Source organism: Diceros bicornis, chromosome 11 (assembly GCF_020826845.1).
Source record: "Diceros bicornis minor isolate mBicDic1 chromosome 11, mDicBic1.mat.cur, whole genome shotgun sequence".
NCBI classification, from domain to species: domain Eukaryota; kingdom Metazoa; phylum Chordata; class Mammalia; order Perissodactyla; family Rhinocerotidae; genus Diceros; species Diceros bicornis.
Window position 1 is genome coordinate 34260134 of NC_080750.1, and position 12528 is coordinate 34272661.

Here is a 12528-nt window from a genome sequence, read left to right on the forward strand (position 1 = left end):
CCATGGGTCAAAGAGAAGCATCTTAATAGAAATTAGAAAATATTTTAACTTAATGATAATGGATAATTATGTATCAAAACATATAAGATCAACCAGAGCTGTGCTTGGAGGGAAATTTACAGTTTTAAGTGCATATTTTTAAGAAGAATGCTGAAAATCATTAACCTAAGTATTCATCTCAAACACTTAGAAAAATGAGGCAAATTAAGCCCAAAGAAAATAATAAAGAGCAGAGAATAATGAAATAGAACATATATATGCAATTGAGAGGACAAATAAAGCCAAAAGTTGGTTCTTAGAAAAGACTAACAGAATTGATGTTTCTGCTGAGACTGATACAGAGGAAAAAAAGACATAGCACAAATAACCAATATCAGGAAAGATGAGGGATCTAACACTACAGATCCTACAGACATTATAAAGATCATAAAATGATAATATGAATAGCTTTATGCCAATAAATTTAAAAATGTAGATGAAATAGATAAACTCCCAGAAAAACACAAATTACCAAAACTTACACAAGAGAAAGTAAAAAAATCTGAATACTTCTTCATATATTTAGAATTAGAAGTCAAACCTATACTTCTGTCTTCATAGTAAATCTTATAAATAAGGAATTATTTTAAACTCACACAAACTCTTCCAGAAAATAGAAACATAAAAAAAAATTCTCATTCTTTTTCTGAAGCGAAAATAATTCCAATCCCAAAACATGATAAGGACAGCACAAAAAGGAAATATCACAGGACAATCTCACTCATGATGCAAAAACTATATGGTACACATAGATGAAAAATTCCTAAACTAATTTTTAGCATACCAAATCCAGCAATTCATAAAAAAGGATAATGCCTATAACCAAGTTGGATTTATTCCGGAAACTTCATTGATTTAACCTTCAAAAACCAACCAATATAACTCAACATAATAATAAATAAAGAAGAAAATCATATGGTTATTTCAATAGATGCAAGAAAAGCATTTTATACACTCAATATTCATTCATGATTTAAAAACAAAGAATTTTTGTAAACTAGAAACAGAAGGGACTAGCATTAATTCTACTAAGGGTTTCTCAAATAAACCTAGGCAAACATCATACAAAATGGTGAAATCTTGAAAGCTTTCCCACAGGGATCAGAAACAAGATAAGAATGCCTGCTCTCAATGTTCAGTTTAACATCTCAGACTTCTGTTTAATACATTACTGGAGGGTGGAGCTAGTACAATAAGGAAAGAAAATAAATAAAAGGTATAAGGAGAGGAAAAGAAGAAATAAAATAGAAGAAGAAATAAAAAAAAGAAATAAGATACATCATTTAGAGATGTAAAAAATCCAAAAAAATCTATAGAAAAATTATTCTAATTAGAAGTAAGTTAGAAAGTTGCTGGATATAAAGTCAAAATACAAAAATAAATTTTATTTCAATTTACCAAAACAAGCTTTTTTAAAAAAAAAAAGTATCATCTATAATAGCATCAAAAAATATCAAATTCCAGGAATAAATTTACGAAAGATGTACAAGATGTCTCCCTAGAAACTATAAAACATTATTGAAAGACAATAACTACTCAAATACATGCAGTCTTCTGTAAATTAGAAGATTCAATATTGTAAAAGTGTCAGTTCTCAAATTGATCTATAGATTCAAAGCAATCCCAATAAAAATTCTATCTGGTGTGTGTGTGTGTGTGTGTGTGTGTGTAACCTGATAAGCTGAATTTAAAATGTATATAATAATGAAAAAGGCCAAGAATAATTGAGACACTGTTAAAAAAGAACAAGCTGGGAGAACCTAACCTCCCTGATGTCAAAATGTATTACAAATCAACAGTAATAAAGACAGTGTGGTCCGGATGCAAGAATAGACAAATTGAATAGAGTAAGGAGCTCAAAAACATACCATACATACATGGATACCTGATTTGAAACAAAGGTGGCATTGCAGAGCAATGGGAAAAGATGGTCTTCAATAATAGTACTGGGTCAATTGTATATCCATATAGAGAAGCGAAAAATGAAATTTAACTCCTATCATCTAAGGTGGATTGCAGATCTAAATCTGCATAACAAAGCAAATAAAGCTTTTAGAAGATAATACAAGAGAATATCTTTACGATGTTCAGGTTGGAAAAGATTTCTTAGCACACAAAAAACACTAAACATCATGGAAAAGATTAATAAATTGGTCTATATTAAAAATAAGATTTTCTGTTCATTAAAAGATCCCATCTTTAAGAGAATGAAAAGGCACACCATAGAGTGGGAGAAGATAGTTACAATGCTTACAACTATCAAAGGGTTTATATCCATAATATATGAAGCACTTTCATAAATCAATAAGAAAAATAAAGACAAATTTTTAAAATGAGCAAAAGACTAGAATACTCCACAAAAGAGGCTATTCAAATTGCCAAGAAACATATGAAAAGTGGCTTGACCTCATTAGTTATTAAGGAAAGGAAAATTAAAACTACAATAAGATAATACTATACTCAACAAAATGGCTAAAATTAAAAAGACCAACAACACTAGAGATTGGTGGGTAGATGGAGCAACGACGACTCTTATACCCTGCTGTTGAAACGTGAATGGTTACATCCACTTTGGAAAATGATTTGGCATTATCTACAAAAGATGCACATACACACGCCCTTCAAGTGAGGAATTTGGCTCTTATATAGATATCTAACAAAAATGCACGTGCAACATGAGTCAAAAGACAAGTACTAGAATTTCATAACAGCATTATTTGTAATAGCCTCAAACTGAAAATTTCAATAACCAACAACAGTAGAATGGATAAATAAATTATGATATATTTCCTATAATAGAATACTATATATATAGCAGTGAAAATGAACATAGTATAGCTACACACAGGAACATGGATATATGTTACAAAAATCATGCTGAGTAAAAGAAAACCAATACAATGGAAAATATCTTGTACATTTGTATATACATATGTACATAATGTATATTACATTAAACATAGGTGAAATTTAGCTACACCATTTAACTCAGGGTAGAGGCTGGTCTCGGAGAGAAGGAAGGGAATAGTGGTTGAGATGGGACCTGAAGAGGGCTTCCAGGGTACTGAGGTGTTCTAGTCTTTGGTATGTACGTGGGTATCCAATTTGTCCTAATTCATTGAGCTGGTGTTTAGCACACTTCACTGTATATACATTATGCTAAACACACACACACAAATTAAAAAGGAAAAAGACTGAAAAAATCAGCCAAAGGATACTGTAGATAGGACACAGGTGCTCATATAATTCCTATACTACTGAGTTACTTCCTTTTAGCTTGCAAATAATAGAAAAAATTTTTCACATACAGAACCTTTCCATTAAAATATTTCATCTTATTATATTCACTAGCTACACAAAGAGTATATGCAAATGGTTACTATTATTTAAAACAAAAAGACTGTGCTTACACTATATTGTGTCTTCATCTCACTAGTATATTCCATGCTTCAGTTGACATATCTTGAAAAGGGATTATAGTATGAATAATAGTGTTTCAAAGACTTCTTCAGTTTTAAAAGAGTCTTTCTTATTTTGAATCCAAATGTAATTAGATGTAGGACAAGCACAAATTGGACCCAAAGGAATCGAGTTGTGTTCCTACTAATGATGATTTTGTTTAAACACACAACATGCCATATTCCAAGAACTCAAATATTTTTGTAATGACCACTTGAGAGCCTTATTTGGAGCTCTGCATGATTTCTGATGGTCTTTCTTACAAGTGGATTTTTCTAAGAATTCCATTTATTATCTAAGTCTCTAGAATGAAAGGAGGGAACCTGGAACAATGGATCCAAATTGGGTGGACATTTCTATAATTCCACAAGCATCATCCTCTAACGAATGCCCTTTGGAAAAGCACAGATTTTCGCCCACCTTTTTTACCCCAGGCAAACTTCTCCATGGCCTAATCTTAGACTATTATATGTGACAAATACGAACTAAATATTTTGATTTACATAAAATTATTGTTTTAAAAAATATAGTTTTTATCCCATAGTCTCCTTCACAACTTATAATGGTGGTGGGTGTTAGGCTACCCATATTGCCTCTTTTCTCCTCCAAAGTTTTTTTTTTTAATTTATTTTTTATTGATGTCATAATAGTTTATAACATTGTGAAGTTTTAGTTGTACATTATTGTTTGTCGGTCACCATATAAATGTGTCTCTTTACCCCTTGTGCCCACCCCTCAACCCCCTTCTCCCTGGTAACTACCAAACTGTTCTCTCTGTCCGTGTGTTCAACTTCCACATATGAGTGAAATCATGCAGTGTTTGTCTTTCTCTGTCTGGCTTACTTCACTTAACATAACACCCTCCAGGGCCATCCATGTTGTTGCAAATGGGACGATTTTGTCTTTTTTATGGCTGAGTAGTATCGCATGGTATATATATACCACCTCTTCTTTATCCAATCATCAGTCGAGGGACACTTGGGTTGCTTCCATGTCTTGGCTATAGTGAATAACACTGCGATGAACATAGGGGTGCATAAGCCTCTTTGGATTGTTGATTTCAGGTTTGTTGGGTAGATACCCAGTAGTGGGATAGCTGGATCATAAGGTATTTCTATTTTTAATTTTTTGAGGAATCTCCATACTGTTTTCCATAGAGGCTGCACCAGTTTGCATTCCCGCCAACAGTGGATTAGGGTTCCCATTTCTCCACAGCCTCTCCAGCATTTGTTGCTTATTGTCTTGCTGATTATAGCCATTCTAATGGGTGTAAGGTGATATCTTAGTGTGGTTTTGATTTGCATTTCCCTGGTGACTAGTGATGTTGAGCATCTTTTCATGTGCCTATTGGCCACCTGTGTATCTTCTTTGGAGAAGTGTCTGTTCATTTCCTCTGCCCACTTTTTGATCAGGTTGTTTTTTTGTTGTTCAGTTGTGTGAATTCTTTATATATTATGGAGATTAACCCCTTGTCAGATATATGGTTTGCAAATACTTTTTCCCAGCTGGTGGTTCCCTATTCATTTTGATCCTGGTTTCATTTGCCTTATAGAAGCTCTTTTTTTTTTTTTTTGTGAGGAAGATCAGCCCTGAGCTAACATCCATGCTAATCCTCCTCTTTTTGCTGAGGAAGACCGTCTCTGAGCTAACATCTATTGCCAATCCTCTTCCTTTTTTTTTTCCCCCAAAGCCCCAGTAGATAGTTGTATGTCATAGCTGCACATCCTTCTAGTTGCTGTATGTGGGATGTAGCCTCAGCATGGCCAGAGAAGCGGTGCGTCGGTGCGTGCCCGGGATCTGAACCCGGACCACCAGTAGTGGAGCGCGCGCACTTAACCACTAAGCCACAGGGCCGGCCCTGTAGAAGCTCTTTAATCTGATGAAGTCCCACTTGTTTATTTTTTCTTTTGTTTCCCTTGTCTGAGTAGACATGGAATTCAAAAAGATCCCTTTATGGCTGATGGCGAGTAGTGTACTACCTATATTTTCCTCTAGGGGTTTTATAGTTTCAGGTCTCACCTTCAGGTCTTTGATCCATTTTGAGTTAATTTTTGTGTAAGGTGAAAGATGATGGTCTACATTCATTCTTTTGCAAGTGGCTGCCCAGTTTTCCCAGCACCATTTATTGAAGAGACTTTCCTTTCTCCACTGTACGTCCTTAGCTCCTTTGTCAAAGATTAGCTGCCCATAGATATGAGGTTTTATTTCAGGACTTTCAATTCTGTTCCATTGATCTGTGTGTCTGTTTTTGTACCAGTACCATGCTGTTTTAATTACTATCGCTTTGTAGTATGTTTTGAAGTCAGGGATTGTGATGCCTCCAGCCTTGTTCTTCTTTGTCAGGATTGCTTTAGCTATACGGGGTCTTTTCTTGCCCCATATGAATGTTAGTATTCTTTGTTCTATTTCTGTGAAGAATGTCCTTGGGATTCTGATTGCGATTGCATTGAATCTGTAGATTGCTTTAGGTAGTATGGACATTTTAACTATGTTTATTCTTCCAATCCAAGTGCATGGAATATTTTTCCATTTCTTTATGTCATCATTGATTTCACTCAATAATGTCTTATAGTTTTCATTGTATAGGTCTTTCACTTCCTTTGTTAAATTTACTCCTAGATATTTTATTCTTTTTGTTGCAATTGTAAATAGGATTGTCTTCTTGAATTCTCTTTCTGTTAGTTTGTTGTTGGTATATAGAAATGTACCTGATTTCTGTAAGTTGATTTTGTACCCTGCCACTTGGCTGTAGTTGTTGATTATGTCTAATAGTTTTCCAATGGATTCTTTAGGGTTTTCTGTATATAAGATCATGTCATCTGCCAACAAGGAGAGGTTCACTTCTTCATTGCCTATTTGGATTCCTTTTATTCCTTTTTCTTGCCTAATTGCTCTGGCCAGAACCTCCAGTACTGTGTTGAATAAGAGTGGTGAGAGTGGGCACCCTTGTCTTGTCCCTGTTTTCAGATGGATGGCTTTCAGTTTTTCCCAATTGAGTATGATGTTGGCTATGGGTTTGTCATATATGGCCTTTATTATGTTAAGGTACTTTCTTTCTATACCCATTTTGTTGAGAGTTTTTATCACAGATGGACATTGGATCTTGTCAAAAGCCTTCTCTACATCTATTGAGATGATCATATGGTTTTTATTCCTCATTTTGTTAATGTGGTATATCACATTGATTGATTTGTGGATATTGAACCATCCCTGTGTCCCCAGTATAAATCTCACTTGATCTTGGTGTATGATCTTTCTAATGTATTGCTGTATTCAGTTTGCCAATATTTTGTTGAGGATTTTTGCATCTATGTTCACTAGGGATATTGGTCTGTAGTTTTCCTTCTTAGTATTGTCTTTGCCTGGCTTTGGCATCAGGGTGATGTTGGCCTCGTAGAATGTGTTGGGAAGTGTTCCATCTTCCTCTAGTTTTTGGAATAGTTTGAGAAGGATAGGTATTAAGTCTTCTTTGAATGTTTGGTAAAATTCTCCAGAGAAGCCATCTGATCCTGGACTTTTATTTTTGGGGAGGTTTTTGATTACTATTTCAATCTCTTTACTTATGATTGGTCTATTTAGGTTCTCTATTTCTTCCTGATTCAGTTTGGGGAGGTTGTATGAGTCTAGGAATTTATCCATTTCTTCTAGATTGTCCAATTTGTTTGCATACAGTTTTTCATAGTATCCTTTTATAATCTTTTGTATTTCTGTGGTATCTGTTGTAATTTCTCCTTTTTCATTTCTAATTTTATTTATTTGAGCCTTCTTTCTTTTTTTTGGTGAGTCTCGCTAAGGGTTTGTCAATTTTGTGCATCTTCTCAAAGAATCAGCTCTTTGTTTCATTGATCCTTTCTACTGTTTTCTTAATTTCAATTTCATTTATTTCTGCTCTGATTTTTATTATTGCCCTCCTTCTGCTGACTTTAGGCTTTATTTATTCTTCTTTTTCTAATTCTATTAGGCATAGTTTGAGGTTGCTTATTTGGGCTTTTTCTTGTTTGTTAAGGTGGGCCTGTATTGCTATGAGTTTCCCTCTCAGGACTGCTTTTGCTGCATCCCATAGGAGTTGGTACGGCGTATTTTCATTTTCATTTGTCTCCAGATATGCTTTGATTTCTCCTTTAATTTCATCAATGGTCCATTGGTGGCTTAGTAGCATGTTTTGAATCTCCACAGCTTTGTCACTTTCCCGGTTTTTTCCTTGCAGTTGATTTCTAACTTCATGGCATTATGGTCTGAAAAGATGCTTGTTATGATTTCAATCTTCTTAACTTTATATAAGCATGCCTTGTTTCCCAACATATGGTCTATCCTTGAGAATGTTCCACGCACACTTGAGAAGAATGTGTAATCTGCTGTGTTTGGATGCAGTGCTCTGTATATGTCTATTAAGTCCATCTCATCTAGATTTTCGTTTAGGTCCATTATTTCCTTATTTATTTTCTGTCTGGATGATCCGTCCATTGATGAGAGTGGGGTGTTAAGATCCCCTACTATTATTGTGTTGTTGTTAATATCTCTTTTTAGGTTTGTTAATAGTTGCTTTATGTACCTTGGTGCTCCTGTATTGGGTGCATATATATTTAAAAGTGATATGTCTTCTTGGTGGAGTGTCCCTTTTATCATTATATATTGCCCGTCTTTGTCTCTCATTACCCGTTTTATCTTGAAGTCAACTTTGTCTGATATAATTATGGCAACACCTGCTTTCTTTTGTTTGCCATTAGCTTGGAGTATTGTCTTCCATCCTTTCACTCTGAGCCTGTGTTTGTCTTTAGAGGTGAGATGTGTTTCCTGGAAGCAGCATATTGTTGGCTCTTGTTTTTTAATCCATCCCACCACTCTGTGTCTTTTGATTGGAGAGTTCAGTCCATTTACATTTAGGGTAATTATTGATATATGGGGGCTTGTTGTTGTTATTTTATCGCTCTTTTTCTGGTTCTTTTGCATTTCTTTTGTTTCTCGTCTCATGTGTTTCGGACTACCAATTTAGTTTGGTAGTTCTGTATGGGGGTTGTCTTAGTTTTCTCTTTCTTTATCATGTGTGATTCTGTTCTGATTATTTGGTTAGTGGTTACCATGAGGTTTGTATAGAAAATCTCGTGGATGTGACAGTCCATTTTTTGATGGCCTCTTATTCCCTTAGACTAAGTCAATTTGATCCCTTTTCTCTTCCCCTTCTACATTGTGGTTGTCACATCTTATTCCTTCTTGTGTTGTGAGTTCCGTGTTTAACGTGATGAGGTTATATTTATGCTTGGTGCTTTCCTTCTCTTGATCTTTGGTTTTATAATTAAGTGTTTGCTAATCTATTTTGATAGAGGACTGCAGTTTTTCTGGCTTTGTCGACCTATTTTCCTCCTCGTGAAAAACTGAATCCCCTTTCTCTTTTATTCAAGGATGAGGCCCTTCTTGAGCACTTCTTGTAGTGGGGGTCTTGTGGCAACGAACTCCCTTACCTTTTGTTTATCTGGGATAGTTATTATTTCTCCATCATACCTGAAGGATATTTTTGCTGGATAGAGTATTCTTGGCTGAAAGTTTTGTCCTTCAGAATTTTGAATATATCGTTCCACTCTCTCCTAGCCTGTAAAGTTTCTGTCAAGAAATTGGCTGAGAACCTGATAGGAAATCCTTTGTATGTTATTTTTTTTGTCTAGCTGCCCTTAATACTTTTTGTCATTGACTTTTGCCAGCTTTACTACTATATGCCTTGGAGAGAGTCTCTTTGTGTTGACATATTTAGGAGATCTATTGATTTCATTCACTGATATTTCTAGCTCCTTCCCCAGGTTTGGGAAGTTCTCAGCTATTATTTCTTTGAACAAGTTCTCTGCTCCTTTTTCCCTCTGTTCTCCCTCTGGAATACCTATAATCCTTATGTTGGATTTCCTAATTGAGTCAGATATTTCTTGGAGAGTTTCTTCATTTTTCTTTAGTCTTAGTTCTCTTTCCTCCTCCATCTGGAGCATTTCTGCATTGCTTTCCTCAATATTGCTAATTCTTTCCTCTGTATTGTCAGCTCTAATGCTTAAGGCTTCCAGATTTGTCTTTATCTCTTCTATTGCGTTTTTCATCTCTAAGATTTCTGATTTTTTTTTATAGTTTCAATCTCTTTTGTGAAGAAATTCCTGCTTTCATTGAATTGTCTATATTTTCTTGTATTTCATTAAGCTATTTTATGATGGTTATTTTGAATTCTCTTTTGTTTAGGTTATATATTTCTGTGCCTTCTGGGTTGACTTCTGGGTGCTTGTCATTTTCCTTTTGGTCTGGAGATTTAATATATTTTTGCATGGTGCCTGTCGGTGTTGGCTTACCTTTCCTCATAGTGAAAATATACAGTCGCAGTTTCCTCTGGCTGCCGCTGGGTGGGGTTCAAGGGCTGTGTATTCTGGCCTGCCTCAATCTGCGGGCACTCTTGTCGGCCCCTGGCTGATCTGTGGGTGGCTGAGTGGAGGCTGCTGGGGGGAAGCATGGGAACAGCTGGGACTGAAGCACAGCTAGGCTGGAGCAGCTGGGGCTCTGGTGCGGGGGTCTTGGGGAGTGCTGTTTTTCACGCAGCGAGCCACCCCTCCCCCTCCTCTGAGAGCCACGTAGTCTCAGTCTCTGGGTCGCAGTCCTTGGGGAAGGAAGCGACTCCTCTTACCTCTTTCCATTTACTCTGGGGATTCCAGCACCTCAGTCCTCAGGTGTACGGCTGCCTGAGTGCCTCAGACATCCCCTGTGTTGTGTGAATAGCTTCTGTTGGAATATGAATGTCCTTTTTGTTCTGTCTTAGAGGGTGAGAGTACAATGGGGGAAGCTTACTCTGCCATGATGCTGACATCGAGATCTCTAGATTTTTTAATATACAAGAAATATAAAAACTTAATCACTGTAGTAGGGATTTCTGTTATTCATAACTAAATGTAATCCAGACACAATCATTTTATGAAAATGAGATATAAGATGTAAAAGTATGTCAATGCAAGATCTTAGAAAAATAATGCACACTTACTGCATGCCTACTATTATGTTGAGAATTGTAACAATGCAAATATAGCAGACTGATCCCTTGTCTTCAAGAATTAGTAATATACACAGTATAACATTCATATGTTAATGTAGTACTGGCAGATTACATAAATGCTGAGGGGATTTAGAATAAAAGAATAAACAAAATATTAAAATCAGAGGATTTTAATCAGAGGATTAAAATCGAAGTAAAGGCATTCAAGGGAGTGACTTTTGAACTAGTTTCTGTTCAGGAAAGAGGTATCATTAGTAGAATAGTGACTAGATTAAAGGTCAGCAGATGCTATATATAAAAGAGTAAAATTAAGAATGAGGGAGTTGTTTGCATATTTGCTTGGCTAGAGCAAAATGTCTGACAACAATGAAAATAAGGTTATAAAAGAGGCAAGGAAGATACATGGTGTTGAAGGGACACCAGAGGACTTTGGGTTTATTTATACAGGTAAATTTATATAGGTAATGTGGAATTAGTATAGATATTTACAAAAAGTCACATGATGGAATATTGTTTGGATATTTTTATCTTAGCATAAACTAACGACCAATGGTCCAGCTGGGAGCTTCCTGCAATTGGCCTAGTATGATACCAATGGGGTGAAACTAAAAGTGATAATTAATGTGGAGAACGAATCTGCAGGACTTGGGCTTACTGAGTATGGAAAGATGAAGGAGAGGAGTCAAAATTACACCTGATTACCAGTGTAACAATTTGGAAATTTCAAGAAAGAAATGATGAATCTTGTTCTAAATAGCCAGGATGACTTAGAAAACAATGAAAAAAAACTGAAGAGTAGGTTTTTGCACCTTCTATTAGTTACTGAATGCTACCTTAAAAATAAGCACTATTTGAAAATAAATTATAAACTTTTTTTCCTTTGTCTATGGTAAATACCTGAGCGTGTTATAACTCCATAGGTGGATGGCTCATTCTCCTTTTACTGAGGTTACTCTCTATTTCATTTTGTTGCCATTATCTGTTTAACATGTGATTCTTATAAATTTTAACAGTTGAAAAACAAACAGCTGGCTGAACTCTCTGCTTCAGTCTTTTGGATACTTTGCTTCTTGGTAAGTGATCAGTATTTTGATACTGCTGTAGTAATAACAGGAAATGATCTGTTAAAATCTGGATCTCCAGCTATAGATGAATGCCAGGGTAAAGAGGAGAGCTAGTCTCAGAATAAAGTCTATAAAAACAGTTTCGGGAGTTATTTCCAGGACCACAGGGAGAGAACTGTAATTTTCTCTCAACATCGGAAAAGCAAATGCATAGTGAAAGAACATCTTATGGTGATCACTGAACTGCATCAAATGGAAAGCTTATGGCCACAAATTAAAACGATTGAGATGGTAAATGCTAGAGCTTCAATTATACATGATGTGAAATACCATTTCCTGAAACAAAAATTTACTCAGAAAAAGTTTCATAAGCAGGTAGCACACTTCTAAATTGGTCCAACTGTAATTTTGCTAATGTTTGCAAAATAGTTAGTTGGTTCTATTCACTAGAAAGGACAAGAGAAGACAAACAATGGTGGTGGGATTAGCCATAGATAAAGGAAGGGTACTTTCACAGAAAATTGAAAAACAGACTGGTTAATAGTACTAAAAAATAATTTTAACTTGTCATATAAAATTGCCATGGATTATAGACATTTTCTTACAGTGGGAAGTTTTCTAATTAGCCTTAAGATTTGTTCTGTTAATAGAATTAATCATTATCATGGATAATTAATAAACTAATCCCAGAGGCTTTCTTCTTCATCTTCCTCTCTCTTAGGCTTTCCGGACACCACTGCACAGAAAAAGAACCAACTAAATGGTAGACCATGAAGTACAGAGAGCTTCCTTGTAGAAGGCTGGTAAACAGCCTTGTACAGCAAAACTGTCCAAACACCATACTCTAGGGAGTCATAGTAGAAGTAGAGAAAGCCAGAACAACGCGGGCAAAAGAAGATAATCCTGGTTTAAAAGATCCACAAAGCAAAAGTGTCCATATATAATCATAACTAC